We start from the raw sequence: 14,567 nt of genomic DNA, 5'->3' as shown, positions 1-14,567 counted from the left end.
ATTATGTGGGGTGCGGGATCAAGGGGAGTGTGTTCAAGCTGGACAGAAGGGCTGCTGTGGGGTTTCAAATCATGGCCAACTACAAAGAAAATTAAAAAGCCAGTTTCTGCTGCAGTCAAAGGAAAATTAGAATTTCATTAAAGATCTACTCAACTGTTATCTGCCTTCAGGCATCTACAGATACTCAACTGGGCCCTAGTTTCCTTCTTAGTGGTCAGGGAAATTCATAAAACTGCACATTTTCTTCCTGTTTTTTGTCAACAATGGAAAAAAAGCTCCTGCCCTATGAGACCAACAAAGGCACTTGAAGAGAATGAGACCTGGGGAGTCTATTGTAAATAAACCCCTCTCTATGTCTGTACAATGCCTGTGGCTTTCAAAACACCTGTCTTCCCAATCCCCTTTGAATGGCCGAATTGAAATACCCAAGTCCATTCCAAATGCCTGATTTAGAAATATTTTCTGAGTCCAATTTCTTCCAGGGAGTAATGCAGCGTTATTAGAAATGTCAAGTAAACTAGGATGCTTTTTCAAGTAGAGGCGTAAGCTCCCTGAAATCTCATCTTCAAGGGCGACAAGAACGCTCAATAAATGAGATCCTTTTAGCGCTTGTGCAGTTAGCGGCCTGGATTTCCAAATGTTGGGCTCCAACAGGAATTGGCTAGTTGGGGTTGGCTACTGCTACCCTGGGGCAAAAGAAGCACTTCATCTCTCCTCCTTTTCTGACCATGCATCTCAGGCCATCTCCCAAAGCAAACATTTCCAGGTGGATGGGGCCCTAAGGCAGCTCCCACACTAAACTGCCCAGTCTCCACTCAAAACTGACTTCTTCCAAGTCCAAGAGCAGACCGTACTGTCGGATAATTCACTCAGGACCTTAAAATACCACCTCTATCCTGATGATGGCCACATTAATATTTTTAACCCAGACCCTCACTCCTGAACTTCAGATTGCCAATATCTACCTGCCCACAGGTCATCTCAAACTTCACGGGGCCAAAACCAATCTCCGGATCCTCACCCCTGCTCCTCCTCTCCTCCCCTGTTCCCATAGTGGGAAACATATTCTCTCCTTCCAGTTTGTCAGGCCAACCTAGGTGTTCCCTGACTCCTTGTCCACAGCACACATCCCATACATGCTTCTGGATTTACCCCCCAGATAGCCAGAAACCAACAACCTCCACTGCTACTCCCAGTCCTATACGGCAGGGTGATCCTGTTGGAACTTATGTTAAAGCACGCCACTCCCTGTTTTGCTCAGTGGACAGCTCTAAAGTCCTGTAATGACCAACACGTTTTCACTTTATCCATATCTACTCATTTAAGGAGCACTTAAGTGGATCTCAGGCGTCATGCATTGGTCTGAAGTCATACCCTTGGAGAAGTAGTTCAAATCTAGTTGGAACCCCAGGGACCAGGCTTTTCAGACCATTCAGGCAGAACATGAGCTCTCTCTCCAAACCTTTGAACACCAAACTGCATGGTGCCCAGTGTTAATATGGGGGTGGAGGGCACAATGGCACTACCTCAGGGGACTCGAGAAGCCAAGCCCTGTTCTGTCACCTTCTCAGAGAAATAGAAAGCATCACATGATGGCTCCGTCTGCAGCATTCGGAGGCACAGCTTCCTGTTTAGTCATGGAGTTTCATTCTTTGTCAGCTTCTTTGTGGAAGACAGAGGCAGGACCTGTCTTCCTTCAACTGAGGCCTGAAATCAACTCGAGACCAGACCACCGCCAAACACCCTCCTCCGCAGGTGGCTGCTCGCTCTGCCTTCCTTCATCCTCACAGACATCTCCGGGGGTGGTGGTGAGAGTCCCATTTCTCAGGTCAAGTCAGTAAGGTAGAGAAAGATGGGGCAACTTGTCCACGAACAGCCTCCTAGCATTGGGTAGAGACCAGATATGGCCCCAGCTCTATGGGTACTACTCCTACCTAGGCTAGGGTTTCCCCAATTTGAAAGATCCTCTCGCTGCCCTGGGGCCTCTGTTAAAATGTAGACTCACATCAGAAGCTCCAAGCACTTCAACAGCACCTGAGTCTTAGTTTCTTCAGCCACGAGATGGGGAAGAGAACACTTCCTTGGCAAAGTCACTGTGAGGATTAAATGAGATGCTATAGGCCAGGCACGGTGGCTCACGCCTGTAATCCTAGCACTTTGGGAGACCGAGGTGGGCGGATCACTTGAGGTCAGGAGTTCGAGACCAGCCTGGCCAACATGGTGAAAGCCTGTCTCTACTAAAAATACAAAAATTAGCTGGGCATGATAGCAGGTGCCTGTAACCTCCGCTACCTGGGAGGCAGAGGTTACAGTGAGCCAAGATGGTGTCACTGCACCCCAATCTAGGCAACAGAGCGAGACTCTGTCTCAAATAAAAATAAAAAAGATGCTATAGCTGGCTCATTGGCTTGTGTTTATTAAGCCCACAATATGGTCCCCTAAAGAAGATGGAAGAGAAAGCGACAAAGCCCAGTTTCAAAGAGGCCACTCCAATAACCAAGAACACCATTCTGTTTCCCTACATGTTTAAATGGGAGCTGAATCCTTTGATCCGTGTGAATGTGCTGATCAGTTGTCAGTAATATGGAGACGGGACGTCAAGAGAAAAGGCAGTATTTAGACTTACTACATGGTCCTTAAGTGTCATCTACAAATCCTCCCAAAGACACAGGGGTACTTCAAAAACCACAATTACTTTTGCGCCAACCTAATACAAGGTTACAGCCTAAGATCTATACAGTGGCCTTGCATTTGTACCCCCCAGGCATAAACTGGCGAGTCATACCCACTGGTCCTATGGACTAGATGATAGTTTAGGATGTAAATTAGAAGCGGTTCGCTGATGAGCTTAATCAATGATGATAATTTTCATAAAAACACAAGGGGTCAACAAATAGCCTTACAGACAAAAGTATAGACCCAAGAATCTGTCTCCTTGACAAATTATACAACTAGCTTCCCAGACTTCTGAGATCACAGGCATGCAGGTTTCAATGGGATGGAATTTAAGGGAAACCCTGAGTGCATCTCCATGGTGAAACCAATGGGAATCAGGCACTGGTCTAAGGGATGTCCAGTTTTGTGGTTCTACAATGCAAGTCAGATGTCCCCTCCTAGCCAGTGTAGAACATGCTACCACTGTCTCCATTGTCTGCTTTTTTGCAATGATTGCACGTCAACTTACAATCTAGGGAGAAACAATTGGTAACTTTCTCTAAACTAAGCTACCCGACAAGGAAGGACTAACCGACTGTGTGAACTCGGGCCTGAACTGCCCGTTTCTATTCTCCAATTCAGCAGAATTTCTTCTGATTACATGCAACTAAGCTGCACCTCTCCTATCAAGCAACCACACGGCTTCTAAAGTAGCAACCACAGGCAGGAAAGCATTCTAAACAAACCACAGTTTACTTCCTTGTCCTTCAGCCAGTTCATCAACACCTCAGCCCCAACCCCTCTGCTAAGAAACATCAGCCAAGGGAGCAAGCCCTGCAAAATAACTTGCTGCCTTTGGGAAAAAAAAAAAAAAAAAGGCAAAAGAAAAGCACTTATTATATTGAATTGAGACACAGGAAACAAACAGTAATTCAAACCCACAAATCAGCCTGTGATCACAAATGAGATAATAAAATAAAGACCTGATTTTTGGGGAAGATATATACCATAAACCCCCTCTGGGGGTGAGAGGAATTAACCAAACATTTCTTTTAAGCCATCTGAGTAGATGTCTCTGCTTATCCAAGAGAGACGGCATTGTGGGTAGTCAGACACTCCCAGGTGGATTAGCAGGTGGGGGCAGTAAGAAGGCTTTCCACCCTGACTTGCAAAACTTCCTCCTCTTCTGGGAGAAGGTGCAAAAACCCCCTGGTTTCATAAAGATCTGTCTTCAAATACCAACAGGGCCCCTGATTCTTGGAAAGAACTCACTGGATATTTATTGAATCTTCCAGCCCAGTCTCCATCTCACCCTCCCGTAAGTTCACCTTCCAGATCATTCTATGTTTACTCACATATGCCAGGACCAGCTCACAGCACAGCCCTAACATGGGACACCCCCTCCCACCAACACATCCACATTCTCCCGAAGCCCAACCCAAGCCCACGTCCTGTAAGCAGGCATCCCTGGCCATGTCACAGCATCTTCCACAAACCTTTGGATCTATCTTTTGTATTTTCAGTCTTGGATTTCCCATAAGAGATGTCAACCATACTCCCTCCATACTTTCCAGATTTACAGGCAAGAGAAGCCACCAGGCTGCCTGCAAAGAAATTTCTCAAGATCTGAGCAGGGACCAAGCTCTGTCTTAAATTTCTCCAAGTGAGATCCACAGGCGTGGCCATACTGCTATCAACTCGAAGGCCACCTGGAGTGACCAGCAAGGACTGTATTCATGGGTGACACTGCACCAGGTGTTCCTAAGAGACAGTAGCTCCCAGGATACACAGACAGAACCTTCACTCCTTATTTGTCCCTTGATCAAACCTTTCACCTATACAGTCCCTGCTACACACTGAGTTATGCCCCCACCACACCTGCCAAATTCCTATATTGAAGCCCTAACCCTCTCTGCGATGGTATTTGGAGATGGGGCCTTTGGGAGATAATTAGGGCTTGCTGAGGTCATGAAGGGGGGGGCCCTTATGATGGAATTAGTGGCCTAAGAAGAAGGGCCACCAGAGGTCAGTCTCATTGTCTCACAGGAGAACACAATGGGAGAAAAGGTGACTGTCTGCAAGCCAGGACCTAAGCAGGTCCTCTCCAGAACCTGGTCTTGACAGGATTCCCCAGAATCCTGGTCTTGGATTGCTAGCCTCTAGAACTGTGAGAAGAGAGATTTCTGTTGTTTAAGCCACCCAGTCTATGATATTTTGTTATGCAGCCTGAGCTGACTGATACAGTCCCCAAAATACATTCCTCTCCAAAGTCTCAGTCTATGCTCACGAGGTGGGCGTCTGACCAGTGAAGTCATCAAGGTTCAAGTACGCAGGCATCCCTCTATTTTAGGTGCAACATCCCATGGCTGGTCCGTGGCAGGGGTTGAACAAGGAGCAGACCGTGATATCCCCCCCCGCCACACCTTTGTGTCGCTTGGCTAATGCCTAGGGGACCCTCTTTTTCCTCTGCATCTGAATCCTGCTTGTCCATCCATGATTAGGCTCAAATCTCTGTTTCTTGCAGCCAACAGCTCCTCCCTTTCTCAGCTGTTCTGGCGAGGGGCTCACATCCTGGGGTCAGAGTCACAGGGACACACAGATGGCTGGGGTCCAAATCCCAGCTCTGCCACGTCCTTTCATGAAACTTGAGGCAAATCCTAACCCTTCCTGTGCCTCCTCTGTTAAACGTCGGCAAAAACTATTCCCAGCTTCTAAGGATTTTGAGAGAGAATCAGTGAGTCAATGCACACAAAGTTCTTCAAACGTGCAAGACACATCGTAAGAACTCTGCACCACATTACTTGTTTTGGGAATCAGAACCAATCTTTTAAGTCCCTGAGCCTCAGTTTTTCTCATCTGTAATATGGGAATGCGTATACATGGCATTATACCAAGCTAAGAAATAACCAAAAGTGGTAGCTGTTTCTATTAGCAGCAGCAGTGTGTCTCAGCCGCCACACAGAGGATGCTTGTTAACAGACTGAATGGATGACGGCCAGTCCACCCTCTTTCATCAAAGCACTTTCACCTTGGAAGCTATTTCTGCATTTTCAGAGTAGGCGGGGCTGAGATCAGCCATGCTCTCAGAGATGCGTTTTCACATCCTGCTGAGAGGGGCCCCTCCCAGGCCTCACTGCGCCCTAGTGTGTGCCGACTGCTTTGGGCTGGCGACCTGCAGAGCAGCGTGAGTCACCGACGCTCTCTGCAAACTAGAGGCCTCTGGAAACCAGCCCAGACAGCAGACTCACAAGCACCCGCCACCAGCCATTTTATGAGCAAGACCTCGGGGCTTACGAGAAAGATGCCACACCACGTGCCAAACTGTCTCCAGCTCTTGGGATGAGTAGACATGGTGATTCTGAGACTCTGGTTTCTAGTAAAAGAGGTTCACTGGGAGGAGAGTGTGTCACCGGCACATCAGTTTGTGGCCAGGAAGGCACCAAGCCCCAAGATGGCAAGAGGAGCCACCTGCCTCGAGTTGAGCTCCAGGAAGAGAAATGCATCTGACGCCAACCAAGCAACATCAGACAGGACATGCCCCCCAAATCAGCTTCCGGGGGCCGTAAGGCATCCTCTTTGTCCTCCCCCAACCCACCCTCCACCACTAGACTTCAATGACGCCTTTCAAACCCCAGATCCACATGCAACACGAGGCCAACAGAGCAGTACCAGAGGCTGCTCTTCGGGACTGGAGATGCCACTCAGGAAGATGTGAGGCGGGCAACCACGTTCACCTCGAGTTCCTAAGGAACTGCAGGTGTGCAGGCGCCATGACCTCACACATGTCATCTTGCTGTGCCCCACAGCAGGTCTGTTTGCATGTGCCATGTTCATAGAAGCTTGGCATCAGATAGGTCACAGCCTCACAGGCAAGCTTTTACAGGCACTGCCTTTCAGCTGTGCATGGCTCCTGTGGTCCTGGTTTTTTGGGAGGGAGTAGCATGAATCAGATCACAGAACCCTGTATCTTGAAACCTGTGACATTTTAACACCAACCCCTCACTGGTTGGTAATACCCTCGTTAAGGCAGAGACCTCATCTCTCTCATCTACTGCTGTATCCCCAGCACCTAGGACAGAGCCCAGCATGTAGTAGGTGCTCAGTAAAAATCTCAAGGAGGAATGATTGGGTGAAAGAATAACACCACCTCCTAATTGATAGGACTTGCCCAGAATTTTTCCAGTCAGGTCTGGCTTTCAACTGTCTCCCAGAGCACAGCAACTTCCGCTTCCCAGGTTCGAGCGATTCTCCTGCCTCAGCCTCCTGAGTAGCTGGGATTACAGGCACCCGCCACCACCCCCGGCTAAATTTTGTACTTTTAGTAGAGACAGGATTTCACCATGTTGACCAGGCTGGTCTCAAATTCCTGACATCACGTGATCCACTGGCCTTGGCCTCCCAAAGTGCTGGGATGACAGGTGTGAGCCACCACGCCCAGCCTGCATATATATATTTTTAATCCTCACGGTCATCCCATGAAGTAGGTACTGACCGCCCCCATTACACAGATGAAGAAACCAAGTCTCCGAGGAGTAACAAACCCAGGCTCTGCAGCTATTACGTAGCAGAGCAGTGTGGCTCAGGCTACCTGAAGATAGAAATTAGTTTTCACTTACCACCTGGCAACAAGAGTATGTTTCTCTGAATGCAGCTCAGCACAAACACTGGTCCCTTGGGAGACCCTAGCTTTAATCAGGGTTGGGCAGTAGAAATCACCCACGTGGTACACAAAGAAAAATGGGGGCGAGAGTGTTGGCATCGTTGTTAGCTTTGGGTAACCTGTGGCGGGGAGCAGACATTGAGATTTAAGAAGCAAAGAGCGGCTTGGCCCCCTCTGGACTACTACGCCAAGCCCGATACACACCTAAAAGGTGAAATGGTGCTGGTGTATTACAAGAGTTAAAGCCAAGGCCTGGGCTGCAGAGAGGAATGACTGGAGGTGCCCCAGCTTGCTTCCGTTGGCAATGTTCTCCGGCAGAAGGGGAAAACGTAGGCTCACTTCCAACAAACCCACCAGCAACTGGGGTTTCCAGACCTCACGGAGCCCAGGCCTTCCTGTGGTATCAGTCTGACTCTGGCTTTGGGCCGAGGGGCATCTGCAGCCATCCTCTCTAGAGAGGGTGTAACACCTTAGTTCCACAGCAGGGCCTGTCTGAAAGGGAAATTCAGGTCACTCCCGAGGGTAGCAGGAGCCTGGGTGTTATGACCACTTGCTAGCCACCTCATCGGAATTCCATCGACAAAGACTCTCTCTAGCCACCTGATCCATTGATCAACTCTCCCTAGCCATCTGCCAGCACCCACCCACTGTCAGGACCCAGGGATCCCACTTGGCCTTTAAGACTGAAGATTATCTGCTTCTCTCCCTCACTCTCCCCTAGTCCACAGTCTTCCTTACTATACACTAATCACATCAAACCTGCTCATAGCCCAGGGCCTCTGCACCTGCTGTTCTCTCTACCTAGGCTGCCGCTCTTGCCTTAGACATCTGCAGGGCTCTCTTGATGAGACCTCTTCTCAAACGCCACCTCCTTTCAGGTGCTACCCTTACTGGAACGGCAAGCAGGCCACCATGCCACCCCATCATGCCCTGTCCCCCAGTCTGCTTTCTCTTCTGACAGAGCACTTGGCACACCCGGTTTTATCATTTATATGTGTAAACTGCAAGCTCCGGGAGGGCCAGGACTTTGAGCCTCTTCGCTGTGTTACCCCAGCAGTGAGGAGTAAATGGCTGTTGGATGAATGATTTAACAAAAGAACGGACAAATAAATGAACCAACTATGGCTTCCAGGTATTGGCAACCCAGTGCTGACTTCATCTTGTGGACATCAGGTGCTATAGTCCTCAGCTCTGTAGACAGATTCCAAGGAAACTGGGGATCACGTTTCACGGTCACAAAGGAGGAGACAGTGCCTCTGAGCTCTTGTTCATGCTGCACTCCTGCCCGGCACCCCATCTCCCCGTCTAACTAGTGAAATCCTGGCCCCAAAGTTGCAGAGGCCCACAGCCCCTACGGCACCCAGCCCCATGCTTGGCATTTGGTAGGCTTATTCAATTGCTGAGCAAACAGGGTCAGGACGAGAACCGTGGAGTCTGGAACCCTAAGCCTTCATTTTCCACTTGGTCCAATTAAAGAAGGAGAAATTGTTTCTCCGTTTGTGAATATCTCCATCCCCAGCTTATTTCATACACCAAGTAGGACATAGCTAGAAATTGCCCATGAAAAGACCGTAGCAGGAGCAGGTTTGAAGAGCTGCGGCTCCTCAGGAAACCTGAGCCATTTAGAGACAGGAGGGCCAGCCTTCTAACTAAAGCCCTCTGTCGCCCAACCCTAGGCATCCATCCGCTCAGGCCACTGAGTGTCGAAGGGGAAGGAGAGGTGGACCACAGGGCCAAAGCCAGTTTCTCAAGCACTTCAAACCCATACGGCAGGGTCAGTAGTAAGCTGGGAAGGACAGTGAGCCTCATGAGAAGTGGCTCTTTATTTCTAGTATGAAAGATGACTTTTAGCAGGCTTTGAAAAACACCATAAAAATTCAGTACTGGCCAGGTGTGGTGGCTCACGCCTGTAATCCCAGTACTTTGGGAGGCCAAGGCGGGCAGATCACTTGAGGTCAGGAGTTCGAGACCAGCCTGGCCAACACAGTGAAACCTCCATCTCTGCTAAAAATACAAAAAATCTGCCAGGTGTGTGCCTGTAATCCCAGCTACTCGGGAGGCTGAGGCAGGAGAATCCCATGAACCCGGGAGGCGGAGGCTGCATTGAGCCGAGAACACGCCATTGCACTCCAGCCCAGGCAACAGCGTAAGACTGTCTCCAGAAAAAAAAATTAGCTGGGCATGGTGGCATGCGCCTAGCTACTCAGGAGGCTGAGACAGGAGAGTCATTTGAACCCAGGAGGCAGAGGTCGAAGTGAGCTGAGATCACGCCACTGCACTCCAGCCTGCGTGACAGAGCGAGACCCTGTCTCATAAAGGTAAATTTAAAAAAAAAATTTTCCCTCATTGAGATACAGATTCAAGAATATAAACAAGATTTCAAATTCAAGTGACTCTGTGGCACCCGACAAGCTGGCTCCAGAGGCCACAAACAGCCAAGATGCTTCTGAGGGACAACAAGCTGGGACTAGACCTGCCAGAAATTAAGCATTTCTACAGAGCTGTTGCAATAAAGACAGTGTGTATCATACCCCTACAGATATAGCCAACTATTGTCAATTTCATAAAAAAGACAGCATGTTATTGGCTAGACACAGACAAAAACTGACTTACGCAACAAAGCCAGAGCCCAGCAAGAGGCCCACACTTACATGGGAAAGATAGTTATAACACCAAGAGATGACATCTTCTGAATAGATGGTTGCTGATAACTACTTATCCATACAACAAACAGTGAAATTAGAACCTTCCCTCATACTGGACACAAAAATCAACTCCAGGTGGACTACTGACCCAAGGGTACAAGGTAAGACTGCAGTGAGTTTGGAAGACACTGTAAGAGAATCTCTTTGTGACATCAAGGTAGAGATTTTCTGACCCACTGCTTTAAACTGGTGGGAACCTCCGAATCAGCTGGAAAGCTTGTAAAAGCACAGACTGTGGGCCCCCGCGGCAGCGTTTCTAATTCAGCAGGGCTGGGGTGGAGGCAGAAATTTGCATTTCTAACAAGCTCCTGAGTGACCTGATGACACATCATCCTAAACTACACCCAGAAAACTTACACCTTTCAGAAAATAAATTTAACCACATGAATATTTTCTGTTCATCGAAAGATACCATTTTACGTGTACCAACTAAGTGAAAAAATTTAACTATCTGACAGTATCAAACTTTGTGAGGTTGTAGAGCAATGAATTACATATGTGTTGCTGATGGGAGTGTAAACTGGTACAACTGCTTCAGAAGACAATTTGGTATTGTCTGCTAAAGTTGGAAGTGTGTACAACCTGTAACCAAGCAACTCCGCTTGTCAGTATAACCCTACAGAAACTCCTGCAGCCAGAAAGAGGAAAAATCCGGAAACAATCAAATGCCCACCATCAGCAGAATGGGTAAATAGGCTTTACCATGGAATATTATGCAGCACAGAAAAGGGAAGAATTACAGCTAAAGCAAAGACAATGAGTGAAATATACAAAGAAAATGAAAAGGAAGTGGCAAACACAAAATGCAGGGTAGCAATTATGCTAAGGTGTGAATGAAGAGGATGTGTTGGAAATTGTATCCAGAATCACTGAGCATCATGGCTGTGAACATCAGAGATGAGCCGACCAGACCCACCTGCCTGCCTCCTGATGGAGGAACACGCCACACTGGTGGGACAGTCTTGCCAAAAGCACTGAGGCTGAATTGGATTAAGCCTCCAGATTTGACTGCCAACTTACAGGAAACACCAAGGACAGAGCCACGCATCAGACGACAGTATGGGACTGCAACCTGCAAAACCCAGGCTACAGGAAATTCTACAGGAAAAACTGGTTTCTTCAGTACAAAGATGGCAAAGAGAACAGATGAATGTGGGGGTATGAACAAATGAAAGAAACTGAAAAGACATTTCAAACAACCACAGTATCTGGTCCCTCCTTGAGTCCAGGGTCAAACAAACTTTTAAAAAAAGCAATATGGCCGGGCGCGGTGGCTCACACCTGTAATCCCAGCACTATGGGAGGCCGAGGCGGGTGGATCACAAAGTCAGGAGATGGAGACCATCCTGGTTAACATGGTGAAACCCTGTCTCTACTAAAAATACAAAAAAATTAGCCAGGTGGTGGGTGCCTGTAGTCCCAGCTACCCGGGAGGCTAAGGCAGGAGAATGGCGTGAATCCAGGAGGTGGAGCTTGCAGTGAGCCGAGATTGTGCCACCACACTCCAGCCTGGGCGACAGAGCGAGACTCTGTCTCGAAAAAAAAGAAGTATTAGGACATTTATGAGACAATTGAGAATTTGAACATTGAGTTTGATAATATTAAAGAATTCTTCATTTTTAGGTGTGATAACAGTATCGGGGAAAACTGATTTTTTAAAGTCATCTTTTAGAAAAATGTAACTGAAAGATTTGCCAGAAAACATTTTCTATACAGAAGAGCTCAGAGGAAGTGACTATCCTATTGTTCTTTAAGGTTAGGGGGAGGGGTAAGTACACAGTATGTGTTTGTGTTGTCATATATTTTAAACATATTTATATGCATTTAATAAAAGCAATGTATTATTTAAAGGAAAGGAAGAGAGGGGAAGAGAGGGCAAGAAAGGGAGGCAGAGAGAAGAAAGAAGGTAATGAAGGAGGGAGGAAGGAAGGCGGTGGGGAAGGGATTATTTGGAGAGAAGGAAGACAAAAGGAGACAGGTCTCCTTTGCACCCACCATATAAAAGGTGCGATTTTTGCACATCCTGGCACATCTAGAGAGCATTCTAACACACTTAGGGCAGGAGAGTGTCACCTCTCAGAAAGGTCTTCCTTGATGACCCTGTCTTAAGTCTTCTCTCCCCCAGCACCCTGTTTCTTTTCTTCATGGCATGTGTCACCAGCTGAAATCTATTTCTTCCTGGTGTTTCTTCTTTCTTATTAGACCGTAAGAACCACAGAGCAGGAACCTCACTTCATTCACCCAGCACCTACCAATTTACCTGGCTGGGAGCAGGTGTTGATAGATGACAATGGTGATGGTAATAATGATAGTGGTGGCAGTGGTGGTATTTGATATCTACTGGGTATTTACTCTCTGCCAGGCCTTGTTCTAAGCAATCTACATGTACTAACCCACCCAATGTTCACAATGACCCATGAGGTAAGTGTTATCATGATTTATCTCATTTTGCAGTTCAGTAAATCAAAGCTCAGTGAGGCAAAGGGCCTCACTCAGATTTACACAGCCAGCATATGGCCAAGCAATGCTTTACATCCAGAAGTTCTGGCTCCAGGGCCTACCCTGGATTCCTGCCTTTCTGATAACATTTCATTTAATAGTAAAGACAGAAGGCCAGGCGCGGTGGCTCACGCCTGTAATCCCAGCACTTTGGGAGGCCGAGGCGGGCAGATCACGAAGTCAGGAGATCGAGACCATCCTGCCTAACACAATGAAACCCTGTCTCTACTAAAAATACAAAAAAATTAGCCAGGCATAGTGGCGGGCGCCTGTAGTCCCAGCTACTTGGGAGGCCGAGGCAGGAGAATGGCTGAACCCGGGAGGCAGAGCTTGCAGTGAGCCGAGATCGTGCCACTGCACTCCAGCCTGGGCGGCAGAGCAAGACTCCATCTCAAAAAAAAAAAGAAAAAAAGAAAAAAAAGACAGAAGCTTTTTTTCAGCCTAAAGTGACCTGAGTTAACCAATGAAATTCAAGGAGGACCTGATTAAACCTAATTATTTCTCCTGCCCATACTAGCCCCAGTGGTCTTTATCCATGCCCCCCTACTACACACACAGAGTATAACTACACCTGGCCACACTACAAACCACAGTGCAATATCCTGAAGCAATGCAATTGTCTTTTTTTTTTTTTTTTTTGAGACGGAGTCTTGCCTCTTTCTCCCAGGCTGGAGTGCAGTGGCGCGATCTCCGTTCACTGCAACCTCTGCCTCCCGGGTTCAAGCGATTCTCCTGCCCCAGCCTCCCGAGTAGCTGGGATTACAGGCATGTGTCACCACACACAGCTAATTTTTGTAATTTTAGTAGAGACAAGGTTTCACCATGTTGGCCACGCTGGTCTTGCACTCCTGACCTCAAGTGATCCACCTGCCTTGGCCTCCCAAAGTGCTGAAATTCCAGGTGTGAGCCACTGCACCTGGCCTGAAGCAATGCTCTTTGACTTGTTTTCTGCCTGGCACATAGTAGGCACTCTGCAGATGTGTTGAGTGGAACTGACCAAAGTGCAAGAAATTTGGGCCAGGATGCCAACCTTTCCAAAACAGAGGTCCCGACCTCAGTGAGAAAACATCACTATTAAGGGCCCCATTAGGGTGAGCGAGCCCCTCTTTGAAATTCAAGGACCCCACAGGAGGGGGCCCTAACCCCATTTGTCACACCCACGCAGCAGGAATTTGCTTGACTGATTTCCTTCCAGCTCCCCTTCCAGCCTCACAGAGGGGACCCTGAACAGCCAAGAACTCTGATAACAAGAAGCCAAGGGCTGTAAGATCTAGTTTGAACTCAGGACATTCTTTCCAGGATAGGCCTGGCCAGAGCCCATTTTGGGGTGAGCCCCCACGACTGGCACACTCTGGCATCACACAGCTGGGGGTGATTGGACTGGGGAAGGGGCCTGTGACCAAAAGGGGTGGCCCTCTTAGATGGAGCCAAGCCGTCTGCATTCTGAGTCACAAGGCCATCCTCAGAACCTTCTCCCTACTCGGAACAGAACAGGAAACTAGCATGCTGAGAGCTGCTGCCCCCTTCTCCAAACGGGCCAGGGGGTGGGCAGGGGCAGGGAGTTCCAGTTCCTGGGCTGAGGCATGAATTTCTCAGAACCCTGGCAGCCTGGAAAACCCAGAGCTGGTTTCTATTTTCCACCCCCAGAAACAGCCTGTAACCACAGCAGGAGGGAGGCCCCGCTGGCCCGGTCTGGAGCACCCTGGCCAGGCCAGGATGCAAACACTGCTGCTGTTTAGAGAGGGAAGCCCTGGCCGGCTCACATGCCCAATTCCTGGGCGTCCCTGGCCACCTCATACTCTCTGCCAGCTGGGTCCACGGGGATGCTATCTTTGGGAGGAGTAGGGAGTTGGAACGCAGCCCTCAGAACAGGGGTGCATGCCAGCTGGGCCAGAGAGTTGGCATGCAAAGGGGGTGCGATCTCATGGGTCTCCCTGCAAAAGGAGTGCTTCTGTGTCCAAAACAAGCTGGTGCCAAGCACAACAGAACAACAAGGAGCACAGGAGGAGGAGAAACGCAGGATGAGGCTGCACCCTCGCCCCCCACCC

General features: G+C 48.6%; 1 protein-coding gene across 8 annotated transcripts in view; it reads right to left on the bottom strand.

The window, feature by feature from the left end:
- NFATC2 (nuclear factor of activated T-cells, cytoplasmic, calcineurin-dependent 2) overlaps window positions 1-14,567 on the bottom strand; it is a 177,904-nt gene that overhangs the window by 11,722 nt on the left and 151,615 nt on the right. The gene's annotated exons all lie outside the window — the stretch shown is intronic.

Source organism: Colobus angolensis, unplaced genomic scaffold, assembly GCF_000951035.1.
Source record: "Colobus angolensis palliatus isolate OR3802 unplaced genomic scaffold, Cang.pa_1.0 Scaffold319, whole genome shotgun sequence".
Classification (NCBI taxonomy): domain Eukaryota; kingdom Metazoa; phylum Chordata; class Mammalia; order Primates; family Cercopithecidae; genus Colobus; species Colobus angolensis.
This window is presented reverse-complemented; position numbering and strand designations above follow the sequence as displayed.